We start from the raw sequence: 16,735 nt of genomic DNA on the forward strand, positions 1-16,735 counted from the left end.
ACAATCTTTCTATAAAGAACAATATTGATGTAAACACCATGTGGTTGCTGGGAATTGAACTCAGGACCTTTGGAAGAGCAGGCAATGCTCTTAACCACTGAGCCATCTCTCCAGCCCCCTCTATGATTTTTCTTAAAGGTCATTTTCCTCCACTCTTTGCCTGCTTGCAGTTGCTCTCCAGTATCTTCTATTGGTTATTATTTATAATAGATAATACATATAAATAAATATACAATCTTTCTATAAAGAACAATATTGATGTAAATAAAATGTTAATTTTTATGCATCAGAGGTCAAATAGGACCACTTTCCTTCTACAACAAACCATTGGTAGCCCTCTGTGAGACTGTCCTGAGGCACACAGGAGATAGACGCCCTTTATCCTCTGCACTTTTATTTCTTGGAATTGTGGGGTTTCAGAATTATACCGTACCCTACCAGCATGTGAGATTCTACAGTAGGACCCCTGCCTCACTTTCAGATATGTTCACTGAAGCGACTCAAGTGCTATCTCGTCTCATCACTGATTTTTAAAAATCTCAGTTTTCACTGTTGCTTGTGCAGCTAGAGCCGTGTACCCTTCTATCCATCCATCCATCTGTCCATGCACTTGGGATTGAAAGCCTTTTGTGCATAAAGCACAGTTTGACAGATTATAGTTCAGACACGAATAAAATAAAGCCATCAACTTGTGAAGTTTCCTTTGTAGTTGGAAGGAAAAGCAAATAAATAAATAAGAAATAGCAGACAATTGCCAGCTTGCGATGAATATCATAGAGAAAATGAAGTGCACTGAAGGATTCTGGGGGTGAACGGCGCCTCTCCTGGATGCCTGGGCCCCAGGTCAACCCTGCTCCTGTGGGCAGGCAAGTAATGTTGTCGGCCCAAGAGTGGGCCGGCACCCGCATGTCTGAACATGCACCAAGCATCTGGCAGGTGGGCATAGGGAATGGCCACCTGCATTCAGAGAAGGTCTCTGAGCCACAGAGAATGTCTTGGCTTTTTCTGTGAGTGAAGCAGAGATCTTTGAATGGTTTTCCATTGAGGGAGAGTATTGTGTAACCTCTCTCTTAGACTCTAGGGGGCAAAGAGGAGGGAGGGTATCAGCAATGGCTATAAGCCATGGGTGCTGTTATCTATCACGCCAACCTGCCTTGTGCCACACATCCTCACCTTGGTAGGGATACAGCTGTGACTGTCCCGCTACACAAAAGAACATGTGTGTAGGAAAGGAAGACCCTGGCTAAAAGCTTAGAGTATAGTGATGGATTTGACTCTGTGTGTGTGTGTGTGTGTGTGTGTGTGTGTGTGTGTGTGTGTGTGTGTAGATAGCCACACACCTAGTCCTGTAAGTCACCACAAATATAGCCTGGTTAATGTCTATTCATAATTAACTAATTATAAGTCTGCCATTCCTTTCCTTGGACTGACAGCTGGCTTGTTTTACTGAAGATAATGTCTTTGGTAGAGTTCCCTTACCACATTAAAGAGTGTCCCCCTCCCCAAACTGAAATGATAGCTTCAAGAATAAAGATTAAGCAACAGCTATTAAATAAAAAGAATCCACCCCAGTGCCTCATATTCGATAAGTATTTACTAAATGCTACCTGAAATGAGATTTACTGTTTTGTCTGTTATTAAATATTCTAACGATTTAATACATTTCAAGCCCCTGGAAACTGTACCAGTAATCAGTTCAACAAATTCTAGTTTAGAACCAAACCAGAAGTAGAGACTCATGTGCGGTCTCTTGATTTGTTAATTGCCGAGGCGCTATTGCGAGTCTGTCCAGATGCATATGTTAATATGTTCTGCATGCGGGTCTGTTTCCAGCACCCCTCCCTCGGCCTTCTCTGTCCCCGTCCTTCTACTCCTCCCACAATTTATTGAGCCCTCCCAAATGCAGTAGTCCCTATGCTGATGCTTTTCCTGCCAAGCTTCCTGTCAGCCTTCAGAGGAAGATGCTGGGGGAGAACCCAGCTTGAGAGAGATCATTGAGAGAGTTCTGCTTCAGCCTTAGCCTCACGCACTGGGCGGTGGGAGGGTTCAGAACCCTTAAGCATGGTGTTATTTGTTTTGTGTGTATACATGTTTGTGCAAGGGCTGAGGTTAGAGAACAGCCTTCAAGAATCGGTTCCTTTTCCCATCATGCCTAGGGATCCGGACTCAGGTGGCCAGACCTGGTTGCAGATGAACTGTCTGTCTAGCCTAACCTTAAGAATCTTATGAAATCTCTCCATGAATTGAAAGGAGTGCTCTCAGGCTTTGAGACAGGTTATCAGACAAGCTCAGTTGTTGGTGACCAGTTTCTTATTGTCCCCTGATCATGGCCCTCTTTTTACATAAGGAAATAGACCCTGAGAAGTCATCTGACTTACCCATGGTGCCCATAGTACCCCTCAGTTTTCAAAACTGGTCCACCTGCCACTTCCTCTGGCTGAAATAGAAAGGCAGGGTAACTGGATGCTGATATCCTCAGTTGTTGCATTGCTGGTCAGAGTGGTCTCAGGACCTATATCGCCTGGATGAACATTCTGGCTGTGCTGTATTTTACCTATAGCAATCATGCAAATTATCTAAGCAAACCTTCATAGAGATGCCTCACTCTCCTCGCCTGTAAAGAGGGTTTGTTGACGCTGCCTTTAACACGGGTCGTGTGTGGTTTATGTGAATTTGCACTGCATAGTGCTTAGGTCAGTTGTGGCATGTAAGCAGCTTCTGTATGTGGCCTCTGTCACTGTCGAGTCTGCCTGTGAGACTCACTGCAGTGCTGCTAAGTGGGGGTCCCCAGAAGCATTCCTGCGCCCTTGGGCTCAGGACCCCTCCCTGTGGTTGCATGGATTATTCCCTGCAGCTCAGCTGCAGTCTGCCTCCTGCTCCCCAGTGCCCACCTTGGTTTCTGCTCTGCCATCTGCTGTCGCATTTGCAGCTCCTGTCAGGTCAAAGCTAGTGAGGCCTTAGCGGGTGCACAGGCAGCGTGTCATGTCCCCACACTGCCGTACATCTTGTTTCACAGGTATTTTGCTATAATGCTTTGTGACCTTTTCCATTGAGTGAGGTAGTTGGAGAGGCACTCGGTAAGGGAAAATTGAGCTGTTTTATTCCTCCCCAAGGAGGCTCCTGTTTCCTTTCCCCTATTCATTTGAAAGCTATCATTTTCTTGATTTTATGGCTGAAAAACACCATTGATTCACTGGGTGTTAGATGCTAAGAGTTCTCCTATTGACATGCCTATTGACAGTTCTCAGTATATTCTGTGTCTAATTATCACTCTTGGCTAAATGATACACCTTGTGGACTTGAGTGATGGAGTCGATAGCTCTCACCACATTGTTCTAAGCCGAGCCTATTGAGTCCCATGTCACAGCAATGTGATTTATGTGATCAGAAAGAAAATTTCTGTTTGTGTGCTGCGTAATTAAAGCAAGCGCAGAGTGACTGGTGACAAAAGTCAGGCCTGCCGATGGCATCCCTAAACAAGGAGGGATTGCTGCGGTAAGCAGCTATGACAGCGAGGAATCTCTGTTGTCTTCTGCTTTGTAATCTTCAAGGGTTCGATTTTCATTCCTGCCTTGGCTAGGATTCTTCCTATCTGCCTTTCCAGTGCTTCATGTTCAAAGCTTGTGTGTGTGTGTATGTGTGTGTGTGTGTGTGCACGCACACGCATGCGTGCTCAAGCTTGCATGCATATGTTACACTATTATTTTCAAGTGCTGGGACCCTGAGCATGGCTCCGGGATGGACTTTTTTGTGTTTATATGGTGGAGGCAATGTTCACAAAATTCAAACTGGCTGAAGCCCACACTTTTAAGCAAGGATGGCTGGCTTCCCTTTGGTGGCCTGTGGTTGTAATCCTATAACTAGGGAAAATCAGACAGGAGGATTGCCTATTCAAGGCCAGCCTAGACTACACAGTTGTGAGAGACTTGCTCTCAAAGAACCAAATCAAATCAAACCAAACTAACCACCCAACAAAAAGCCTATCTTTGCTAGTTTGAATTTTTCTGGGCACAATGGGAATGGTTTCTTTGAATGACATGTTCTAGGAGGTATAGATGGTGACCCTGGCCATCAGGTAATAATGGAGAAGTACAGGCAGTAGACAGGAGTCAGACGAATGGACCCCTAATAAGGAAACTTCTCTGGTACAAAGCATCCTGTTCTGCCTTGACTAGTGTTTGGCAGGTGCTTGTTGGAGACGGTCTCCGGAACAATCCCAGGTCATGTCACTTTCCTCTTCAGTACTTGGAGAGGGAGCATTTCCCAGAAGACCGGACCAAGTACCTTAGCCTCCATGGCTTCTCAGTCCTCACCTACTAAGTATGCAAGGGTTCTCTCTAGCTCAAATATACCATGGTGTTGAGAAGTGGTTGGGGCATGTAAATGTGTCCCCAAATAGTCTGTCCTTAAGGGAGTCACCCATTGGGCTACCATTACTTGAGACGTATTTCATGTAGGGTGGTCATCTAAGATGTATAGTCTCTCAACTTCACACAAGACTGAAGGAAATGTGAAGATCACAATTAGAGCATGACAGTTAATGATAGCTAGGAGCAGAATGGTGGAGGTGGGCCAAAGAAGTGGACACTTCTGTGTATCTGAGTTAGACAAAGAATTTGGCCTGATGTCTAACAAAGGTTCTGAGTGGATTTAGACTTGGGTGTTGTTGATGGTTGGGGCTGTGTGAAGACTTGATGATTCTGCAGCCTTATGTAAGGAGAGCAATGGGAGATCAGTGATTCTAGAACCCACCATTCCAGAAACAGGCATTTTTATGATCTTCTTACTGTCCTTTTCTATTTATTGTAACTCAGTGTGAGGCATTATTGTAGTACAAATATATAGAACTGTCTAGAAAAAAAGGTGTGTGTGTGTGTGTGTGTGTGTGTGTGAGAGAGAGAGAGAGAGAGAGAGAGAGAGAGAGAGAGAGAGAGAGAGAGAGAGAGAGAGAGGAGAGAGAGATCTACTCTTTAGGCTAAGAAAACCTGACTTGATGCCATTCACTTCATAGTATAGCAGACTACAGGGACTTTGGGCCTCCAGTCCTTATTTTCTTTATTAGAATTTTTACTTACTGAAGTTTTAAGATGGCACTTCTCTTTCTGAGGGATACACTGGTAATCTTTAGTTGGCCATATTACTTTCTCTTAAATATCAAGTAAACCTTGAGACATCAGGTGGCCCACTATCACCCTTCAGCTTAATGTTCACTGCTCATGTGTGCTTTAGATGCATTTGGGTCCTCAAACTGCTGGTAGGCCTTGGCTAGAAGAGTCTTCTCTGCACATAGAAGATAAGCTCTGAACACTCTGAAAGGGCTGCGGATTTCCTCCCTGTCTATCTCTAGCAATTGGTGAACATGTCTACAGGAAGACTTCCTAGCACAACAGTGACTCATTGACACAGTCCTGAGCACAGAGGATGTGGGATGACCGAGCAGAGTCAGGCTAATCACAGAGCATCTTCTTTGACAAGTGAGACCCACTTTAAAAACACTGAGTTCTCCTGATTACTTGAAGGCTTTGGATCACATGTAATCAGGGGATGTGACTTGTTTGCGCTGTGCTGGGACCTCCCCTCTAGCCATAGCCAGCTTATTTTAAGTGTTCGAATCCACCTTGTGATACTTAGGGTGCATAGTTCTTGCTGTGAATGTGTAGCTTTCTAGCTCTGTGTTCCTGTCACTCAGAGACAACACTACTGATAGAAACATCACTCAGTGGATTTTAGGGCAATCTGAAAGTGGCCGGGAAGGGTGGATATAGCCTTTGTTTCCCCCAAATGCCTTCTGGCCTACACCTGTTTGAGTTTGGCAGTGCCTGTGCGAGCGAGTGAACACGTGTTCTCACCTCTCAATGCAATATGACTTTAGCCAGAGGCTAGTCCCGTGGCTGAGTGTGCTCTAAGTCTCGGTCATTTGAGGGAGCATGTGGGATGAAGTCGGCAGTTTGCATATGGCCAGGGTTCACCCAGGGAAGATGCAGTGTGGGGAGAAGCAGCCACCTTCTCCCTCTGGAGTTGTCATGAGAGATAGTGCCCTGCTGAGGAGTCCAGAGATATAGTCAGTGGGACAGGGCCAGAGCCATAGCTGCCCCAGGCATGCCTGGGGAGCCGTGGGACTGAATGGCCTGCATCACTGGGCAGGCAGCAGCAAGGCGCCTGGAATTCAATACTTCCCTGCAGCAGCCAAGCTTCTTAAAATGGCAAATTATTATTTTTCTTCCTTTCTGTATTTGGGATTGTTTATGCATCTCAAATGAGCTGTAAAGGGAATTTTGGACATTCAACAAACTTCTGCTTGAAAGAGGCGGGTTGGAGAAAGGAACGCCGTCACATTAAATACCAGCCATTGTGCATTTCATTCAGCCTGACGAACAGCGGCCTGAAATGGCAGGGGATTAAATTGATGTAATGACAAGAACTCATATGGGAGACTGTGGGAATGGGGCAGAATCATGCTCCGGCTTCGCTTTGATCTGCCTTCGGCAGAAAACATAATATACCTACATTTTTGTTGATTTTACAGGGGGTGCGTAACAAAGAAATGCCATTTTTCCTATTTGAAATTAAATAGCTATTCATTTCAAAACTTGGATATATTTCTGAGTAATGAGTTAAGTGCAGCTTTTGAGCATTTGGATCTCATTGTATATCATAAAAAGTGTATGTGTGTGTGTGTGTGTGTTGTTGTTGTTGCTCGATTGGGTTCCTGTTACAGAGACACACAGTATGTGTTTGTTTGTGAATTACTCATTTGTTAAGGGCATTCTTTCTGTTTGGAGGAAAACTCACCTTCGTCTCAGTGAGTTTAGGCAATAAGAACCGCAGCTCCTAGGAAAATCAACGCTTCCTTTCTGCAGAGCTGTGGCTGAGGCAGCCATATCTTCTGGAGAAATATACACATGTTTTTCATCTGGGAAATATCTTTCTGGGACGGTTCCAGCTGGAAGACATCAGCAGAGATGTCCAAGCTCCCGTTTGAGGTGGGGTTCATCAAAGGTGGTGGAGATCCCTTTGCACACCCTGTGAGTGCTAGAAAACGCTTTGCACCAATGGTGAGGCTGCTTGTCGTTCACTTGTGTGAAAACATCAGGGCACGTTTTCAGCAGCACAGCTGAACACATGGTTCTGGAAGACAAGAGGGCATTGCCTTGAGCTCACGCACTCTTTGCACACTAGAAAATCATCTCTATCTTGTTTACAGAACTAGGGGGACAATTTTAAGACTTGGTAAAGAATTATAATCATTGATTTAAATGTTTTTTGTGTGTTTATTTAGTTTGTGTGTGTGTGTGTGTGTGTACACATTCATGCATGTGTGCAGAGGTCAGAATGCAACTTGAGGGTGTCAGGTTACTCCTCAGGCCCTCAGGCTTGGCAAGCACCCTTGTATCACCTGAACCACCTCACCCTCACCCGCCCCGTCACTGTTTGCTTCTAGAAAAATGTGAATCTCAGACCCGGACCCACACTACTTTCACAGTTTAAATTGACTGTGCTCTACAAAGAGACCAGTGGGTCAAGATGTTTGCCTGGCCTGAGATTCCATTGCCGGTTTGATCTCAGCAGATTCATTTATCCACCTTCCCTTGACCTCTGCTTTGGATGGGTTGTAGCTGCAAAGGTGTGAACTGTCCTCATTGCCAAAGCAAAGCCTTGCCTGCAAAGCTGCACCTGATTGTGGGTGTGATGTCAGTAGGGATTCTGTGGGAATTTCACATCCCCGTGTTGTGTTGTTTCCTTCTCTTCCCTGCTGGAGACTCAGCCTTCAGGATGCTCTGTGATGGAACTAGAGTGACAGGAAGCCCCAAGAGCACTGTTTCTTCAGTCGGCTGCCACGCATGGCCTGATTGTGTTGGGGAGGATGGATAAGCGTGTGGGCAACTGAAAATCTGACCCTGGACCTGGCTTCTAGTGAGGAAAATACACTACCGGAGAGCTACTCACTCGAACAGTCCTCTTCACATGATGATGTTGACTGTGCAGATGGCACAAGGGATGTGTCCACGGTCCTAGGATGGATGGGAAGAGGTATTTGAATTGTTAGGAGAATTCCTCCAAGGCTTCCTTCAAGATAGGACTTGCTATATAATTTCCAGGGTGCCACTGAAAAGAAAACTCAATTCCTCTGCTTTATGAGCTGTTGAGGGTTTCAAGGAATAGCAATAAGGTACTGAGTCAAGGGCCACACTACATGAGTTCTCACCAAATGCACTCTGCCTGTGGCAGGGATATCTGAGATGGAAGAGGAGATGGTCTGACAGAACCTGAGAATCCTGCAGGGAGGAGTTTGGAATGTTGGGAAGTTGAGGGAGTACTGAGAGCAGGGAGGGTGTGGCAGGGAAGCCAGGACAGAAGACGGCAGAATGAGGAGGTCACTGGGAGCTTGGGATCTTTATTCAGTGAGAAACAAACAGCTACTGAGGTGTCTTAAGAAGAGCTAGCACAGTCAGGCTTGGAGTTTATATGCTCATGTTTTTGTTTGCTTTCTGTTCTTGTGATAAAATAGTTTGACAAAAATCCACTGGAAAGAGAAAGGGGTTTATTTGACTTATACTCTAGGTCACAATCCATCACTGCGAGAATTATGGGCAGGAAGTCAACTGGAAACTGAAGCAGAAACCACGGAGGGATGGCTGCTTCCTGGCCTTGTTCTGTGGCTGATGTTCAGCCAGCTTTCTTATCCATCCTGCCTAGGGATGGTGCTGCCTGTGATGAACTGGACCTTCCCACACCCATCATTAACCAGAAAGCCTCCCACAGACACGTATGTCCAGAGGCCAGTCTTATCTGGGCAATTACTTAATTGAGGTTCCTTCTTCCCAGGTGACTTTAGGTGGCTTGCAGTTGACAGTCAAAACCAACCAAAGTGGCTGTGGCTGGGTAGCAGGCTTCCCAAAAGATAGAGGAGCTATCAGAAGTGTCTGAGAGAGAACTGGTGGGAATTTGCTCCGTGCTGGCGAGAATGGAAGCAGAAGCAAAGGTGTGGAGGTGTTAGGAGAAGGCCCAGATGGTGGGACTTGGTGGTGTTTGAGTTGAAGAAGTGATTGGTGTTTCTGGCTTTTATAATCATCAAGTTGAACCTTATCGAGTTGTCAGTGTTCAGCCATTGCATATATAGCACTTTCACACAACGTGGTCTATTAAGTGAGCGGTGGGCAGACATTCGCTTATACAAGGAGCAGGAAGAGGACCACGGATTGGTGGTAGTGTTTTTAGAGAATTATAAGTTAGATTTCAGACATGTTCTGTTTGAGGTATCTTTGAAATGTCTTGAGGAAGGTACAAGAAAGGAGGATTCCCCTGTGACTCCGGGGAAAGGCCTTTTGCAGGAGCTACCTCATTACTGCAGCAAATGCAGTGGTGGTACCCTACCAGGGTTCCCTTGTTTAACACCTGTGACTCTTCTGTAAGGGTTGTATCTGCGGTTTCTCAGATGACTGTATCAACAATTTCTCAGACTAATGTATCAAGAAGTTTTCAGATGAAACTACTGTAGCTCAGAGAAGCCCATAACTTTCAGTCCAGGGCCCAAGTTCCTATGTGACTTCCATAGTCTACTTCCTGCCTTCCTTTGTAATAAAATCTTTGTGTGTGTGTGAGAGAGAGAGACAGAGACAGAGAGACAGAGAGAGAAACACACACAGAGAGAGAGAGAGAGAGAAAGAGAGAGAGAGAGAGAGACAGACAGACAAACAGAGACAGACAGACTGTGGGTATACATGCCATGGTGTAGGACATGTGTGGAAGTCAGGATAATTTTTGATATGGGTCCTCACCTCCTGCCATGTTTGAGATCGAGCCTCTTCAGCGGTACTGTAGTGTGTGACAGGCTAGTCATAGTGACACGGGCCTGCAAGTCTCTGGAAACTCTCTTGACTCTGCCTCCCATCTCATATACCGGAATTACATCTGGCTCTGTGTGAAATTAGTGGATCTAAACTGAGGGCTTTCGAGTTGATGTTGACCCAAAGCCTTCGGCAGCATTCCCCAGTTTAGGACTAAGAAAACTGCAACCCAGATGGATGTGCCTCCTGCAGTCAGGGGGAACACGCGGTAGCACATCTGTTTACACAGAAAACATTCTAGAAAAGGAGAAAGCCAAGGGGCCATGGAGGACAGTGGTGCTCACGTCTGAGATGGACCTGCATCCCTCATCTCTCGCTTTTATCCCACTTCTGGCCTGGACTCTTCAGAAGATGCAATATGTCAGCGAAACCGAGTATAGCTGATTGTTTGCATCTGTTTTTCTTCCTCTCTTCCGCAGTAAATTCCCTTATCACAAATGCAGACAGTGCATTGAATGACATGAATTAGATTTCATTAGCGTTGCCTTTGGATATGTCAAGTATTGAGTTTAGGCTTCTTGCTACCTTCTTTTATGCCCATTCTGGAAACACAGTATCCTATTGTCTTTGTTCCTGATGTTAAAATTAAGCATATTGTTTCCTTTTAGGATGCCATTAAAAGTCGATAATGACCTTTCCAGTGACTAATAGTTTTCATGGAACTTTAATTGTGACTTTTTCTTTTTCCTTTTTTTTTAGAGAGAGCAGCATTCATCTGCCTTCTGTGTCTTTAGTATCAAGGAATCAATAAAAGCAGCCGCCTTTTGTTGGTGCTATAGGAGATTTTATGCCGATGACAAGGGATTTGATTTAATATTCTCTTTAAATAAGATCAACACTGCTGCAGTTATAAATGCTTCGAAAAACTGTCAAGCATGTCAATGTGGCATGAAACAAAAAGTTAGCGGCCTGGTACAAATGAGCATGTGCTGTGGGTCTGGTATATATTTATGATTGTGCGTTAAAATATATATATTTAGAGATTTCTTTCTGCTCTTTTGGCCACGAGTAGGAAATGCAGAGACGGGCGTTTCATTCCTGTTACCTTCTAAACGGCAAACTTTCTTTGCCAGTTAACGATTTCCCAGGGCAGCGCTGGATGTGGTGACATGATAGAAGCAGGTATTTATGATCTGTGATGCAATTCTTAGTGAGTATGGATTTACAGTTAAATGGTGCAGCGGGAGCCCAGCTGGCAATTATTGACAGGGCCTCTGGAATCTATAGTTTGTTTGCTGCACACACTTTGTTTCAGAGCCCGATTACCTGTGTCAACTGTGTTTTTCTCTTTATTTAGAGGTGAATTGTCAGGCTCTGCAATTTGGGGACTTGTGTTCCATATGGTCAGGGATAGATGGGGCAACATGTGCCTATAGCTAGTCCCCAATATCTAGTCATTTTAATTGAACTATTATATCTGATTGTAGGGGCAATCCATCTCTGCGTGGTTCTGTTCTGGGGGAACATTAAACCTAGGTAGAAGGAGAGCTAATAGGGAAGAAATGATTGGGGTGACCATATAGCTACAGTCTGTGGTAATGTCAGAGTCCTGGGAAAATTCAAGCTTCCTAGACATGAGCCACTGTGGCTGTAACCCATGCAGGCTTGTCCAGGGGAGTACCAGATCAATCCGTGTGATATCCATTTATAAGACAGAAGACGAGAGTCTGTGGAGAGATCTGAAATGGAGATGCTTTCCTCCAAAGATCAGTTGGAGCATCTGTGAACCCCTGGCACATATACAAATTACATTCTCATTGGACTGTGTGTATATGCAATTTCAGTGGTCCAAAGTCCCCCCAGTCCCCATTGGAAACTCATGTGTGGAGGACAGAGCTGTATGAACATTATGCTTGCTCCACTAACTTGTGTTGATGACGGTAATCAAAATATGACCTATAGTTATTTATCCTAGACAATCTCAGGTTGGTTAGAATGTTGAATCTTTATTATACCAAAGACCAAGCTGAAAGCTGAAATGGGCAGGGCTGACCCCAACCACCCATTTTTCACCCTAAAAAGCGTTCTGACTTGGAGATTTGCATTTCTGTTTCTGTTTGAATGCTGGTAGCTTTCCTTTAGTCTTAGCCCCTGTGTGGAAACCATCTAGAAATACCATTACTGTAGGAGAACTGTGGGGAGCTTCCTTCTGCTGAGCCCAGGTCTCTTGGATGCCAAGATACTGCCTTTCCGTTCAGTGGGTGTGGCTGTTACATGGAGCAGGAGTGACTCCCCAAAGCTTGTACCAGTTACATGGAGCAGGAGTGACTCCCCAAAGCTTGTACCAGTTTTTCCCCAGTCCCCGTGCTTTGGAGACTTTTTCATAGATGTGAGTCATTTGCCGGACCACACATCAGCTGTCATCTACCCAAGGATTTTGTCATTTTGCAGAGGATGAGTGTAAACTGAGAAAGCCTCTCTGCTTGTTTTCCTGGGTGGTATTTATGCCGGCGAAATGTTCCTAACTGGGATTTATTAGCTAATGATTTTCTTTTCGGTAAACATTTGTGGTATATTCAATGTGCCCTCCTGAAGGAAGAAACAACTTGGCAGACTTTTGCTATTGTTTTTAGTGTTCAGCCACTCTGTTCCTCCTTAACCATTCACCTACTCTCTCCCCTCTCTGGCCTCAGCACCACTGCCTGGAACGTTCCTGTTTTCACTCCAAGACAGAATCCCAGCTGAGTGCAGGCAGCCGGGTGACACAACCAGATCAAAATGCTTTGAATTTTGAAAATGATTCCCCTCTTGGTACTGAGCCCACTGATAAAAGCAGAGCAGTTGTCACCGTGAAAACAGTGGTGTACACAGCACACGCTCTCCAATTAGCACACTTAAGACGTGTGTTCGGGATGACGGCAAGTGGGTTGTTACAGAGTGAAGTGCGGGTAATAGGGTTTTACATTTTCATGTTTCAGTTGGTTTTTTCCTCCCATCTCAGTTTTAAGAAAATTGTTGCACATTATTGAAGCTTCTAAGTGCATTCTTAACATTGCTCTTTCTGTTTACAGTAATATCTTCCAAAACAACAGAAGTCTCTCTCTCTCTCTCTCTCTCTCTCTCTCTCTCTCTCTCTCTCTCTCTCTCTCACACACACACACACACACACACACACAAAGGGAAATTTATACACATGCATATACACCCATGAAAATTCATACACACATGAAAATTCACACAAATACACACACACACATGCTTTTTTGCCTGTTGGTTTTTCCAAGTGGAAAGAAAGCAGTTCATCGGGTATAATATTTTCCTGATTCAGGCTAGACCACTCTCCAGAAGACCCTTTATCTGACTTCCTAGGGGCTGGATTTGATGCAGTTCCTGAACAACATGGCACTCTGATGTTCAACAGACTCAGCCTTAGACATGAATTCTTCTTTCAGGATCCATACAGACATCCCAAGAGATTCAAGTCAGATGTTTATAAGGGATATAAACTAACAGGGTATATGATGTGAACATGTTATACCCAGAGTTATTTACAAGTGTGACCTAATCATTTGTAGGCTTCGGCATGCGAGGGGAAATGGGTGACATTTGAGTCTCTGGTACCCAGCGTTGGGGCCGGGATACTTGTTAGACTGATAATTATGGAAGTATTACCTCTTCACTAATATTTCAGGTTCTCATCTCCTTCTGCCTTTCTGATGGAATCATACTTCCTGTCTGTCTTGAAGTTGCATATGCTCTGCTTTGTTAATTCAGTAGGAGAAATTATCTCAATATTTCTGGTTCGAAGATTTGAGACGTACCAAGCATAGCTTCTCTTCTGCATGTCAAACTCTAGTGCATTTCATTGTAAGACCAGCATTGTAGAATATCGAAGAATCTGTTCATTTAAATCTCTGAGCAGCTGTATTGGCCAGAACCACCTCCCCAACAGGTGACCTACATTGGACACATAGAGCTTAAATGAAACAACCATTTCTTTTTGTTGTTTTGTGAAACCACTGAAACTTAGGAATTGTAGTAGAGCAGCAGCCTTCTTATTTTGGCATTGGGCTAATTAGTGTTTATTTAGTATTGTGTGCTTAAAGTAATTCTCATAGCAGTTCATTTAATTATCACTGTAATTCTTTGCAAAAGATATTGCTGTTATCTTCCCAATGCAGGTGAGGTGATTTGGGTGCTCTGGAATGGCACAGGCCTGAAGTCAGAGCAATGGTTCTAGCTGACCTGAGACTTAAATTCAGTCTGGCTGGAAGATGCTCAGTAAGTGGTGAGTGACTGGTGTAAGATCATCGGGCACAGAGTTTTTGTGTGATATCACTAGGAGTTTCAATTGGAAACATCTGGCCTGGATATCTCTTGATGTTTACCATTTCTCCTAAATAGTTATATATTTTTAGATCTTGAAAAATCAGCTTCTAGCCAGGCAGTAGAAGTGCATGCTTTTAATCCCTGGAGCCACTCTGGAGGTACAGGCAGTTAGATCTCTGAGTTTGAGGCCAGGCTGGTCTACAGAGTGAGTTCCAGGGAAGCCAGGGCTACAAAGAGAAACCCTGTCTTGAAAAACCAATGAGCAAACCAACATATAAATAAATGAACAAACAAGCAAATAAAAAAGTCAGGTGCTTAGGCCTGAGTGTGATGGTGTCACAAGTCACGGATTGACATAATAAAATCTTGCTAAAGAGGGAGGAATGGCTCTGTCTATGCATCTCTTTGTATGTGTGTACTCACGTCTGTGCAGGTGTGTGTGTGTGTGCATGTGTGCACATGTGTGTGCATGTGCATGTGTGCATGCATGCATATGGAGACCAGAGTACAACTTCAGATGTCATTCTGCAAGGGCCATTGTCTTAGGGTCTCTATTTCTGTGAAGAGGCACCTTGACCATGAAAAGGAAAACATTTAATTGGTGACTTACATTTTCAGAGGTTTAGTCAATTATCCTCATGGTGGAACATGGTGGCTTGCAGGCAAACATGGTGCTGGAGCAGAATCTGAGAGTTAATACATCTTGACTTTCAGGCAGCAGGAAGTGATCTGTCTCTCTGGAAATAGCTTGAGAATAAGGAACCTCAAAGCCAACCCCCACAGTGACACACTTCCTCCAACAAAGCCACACCTCCTAATAGTGCCACTCCCTATAGCTTATGGAGGTCAATTACATCCAAATTACCACAGCTGTCCATCTGTTTTTTTTTTTTTTTTTGAGGTAGGATATCTCCTGTAGTCCTGTATCTCCTCAAAAAGACTGGGCAGCAAACCCAGGCATCTTGCTGTCTCTGTTCACTCTGCACTGATCCCAGTGTGTGCTACCATGCCTGCTTTGGATAAATCCCTTTTAATTTGAACTATCAATGTGCAAATGTCGCAAACATCTTTCAGCAAATGTCTGTGTTCCGTGGGTCATAATTCATCACATACTTAGACCATGGACTCAGGAGAGTATGTGATAAAGAAGGCAGATAGAAACGAAATTGTGTAAGGAGGCTTTGGGGGGAAAGGTTGAGGGGTTAGTTACCAGTGGGGTGATGACAAGCCAGCCTTTGGGGGTCCTCTTGTGCCATCACCTGCTTTTACAGACATGAGACACAGAAGCTGCCCTGAATCTAAACTGTAAATGTTTAGATTCAAAACAATAGGCTGATTTTTCCTAGCAGCCCTTCCAGGTAAACTGTATCTTTTCAGATAAGGAAATTGAGTCCCATGTGAGGCTCAGTCAGTTTCTAGAGGATTTAGAGTTCCCTAATCAAAGACTTACTATTTGTAACTCAAAAGAGGGCTAAGGCCTACACTACTTGTTCCTCCAAAGGTATCCATCCTGCCTTGAGTATCCCTGCCAAGGAACAATGGAGTTGAGCCCTAAGTACGCACTTGTAGGGCCCTGTGGGAGTTCCAAACACTGCTCCAGCACGCTTTGCAGACTGCAGAGCTGGAAGAGTGTAGACCTGTCATGGGATAAGAGAATGCCTGGCTTTCTTCTGGGGTGCCTCCAGGAGAGAGCTTTTATAGACGCTGGCTGCCGCACGGGTGACATCATGGCAGCTGGCATTGCAGGGCATGCTGGGATCCATTAGTGGGTGCCCAGCTCCCCTCCTGGGTGAAGTGGGGGCCATGTGAAAAGGTTAGTTTGGCTGTTCCAACTTCCTTAAGCTCAGGTTCCTGTGCCAGGTATTTCTATTTTCTATTTGCTAACTGTTAGTTGAAACAAAGGGCTGTTTTGTTGGGTTTGTGTTTCCCTGTGGAAAAGATTACTTTAGGCACATTTTAGAAAATGCTTTTAAAAAGAATCTTGTGTGAGTTGAAAACAGAGGGAAAGAAAGTAAATGTCGTCGTGGCTTTTTATTACAATAAAGACTGTAGAAAAAGCTCCCTCAAGTCCTCCCTCCTCCCAGTCTACCAAACAAGCCTTTGTCTGTAGGAGAAGGGTGTGCTTTAACAGCAGGGGCAGATATGAGCAACTGACACAATTGGGGCCTTAGTACCAATAAGGTTTCCATTAGTGGCTTTCCCTACTTGTCAAAATGAAAGCCAGTTCACTACTGGTGGTGGTGTAGGGAGGGGTTCTCTACAAATGCACTGGGAAAAGGTCTTGAGACTGTCATATGAGATTTGGTGGAGTAGAAGGAGAGCGAGAGAAGCTGGATTCAGCAGTGAGATGGGTTTTGTTTGTGTTTTTTTTTTTTTTTGGTGGGGGATGCTTTTAGTTTCCAATTGTTCTCTTTAAATGCCTATAAACTCACCTAAAAACTCTGTCAAAAGGGGCTGCATAGAGAGATGTGCCAATGATGATGGTATCTAATGTTCCCCTAAATGTCTTTCTCTGGTGGCATTTGGTGATAGCTGGTCATTGTGTAGCAGCTGGGCCTCTGCTAAGGTTCTAGGTATGTTATTGGTATGGTGATAGCTGGTCATTGTGTAGCAGCTGG

At 44.5% G+C, this 16,735-nt stretch overlaps 1 protein-coding gene across 1 annotated transcript in view; it reads left to right on the forward strand.

Annotated features, from left to right (window-relative positions):
- Lrmda (leucine rich melanocyte differentiation associated) overlaps nt 1–16,735 on the forward strand; it is a 1,015,195-nt gene that overhangs the window by 356,689 nt on the left and 641,771 nt on the right. The gene's annotated exons all lie outside the window — the stretch shown is intronic.

Source organism: Microtus ochrogaster, unplaced genomic scaffold (assembly GCF_000317375.1).
Source record: "Microtus ochrogaster isolate Prairie Vole_2 unplaced genomic scaffold, MicOch1.0 UNK21, whole genome shotgun sequence".
NCBI classification, from domain to species: Eukaryota; Metazoa; Chordata; class Mammalia; order Rodentia; family Cricetidae; genus Microtus; species Microtus ochrogaster.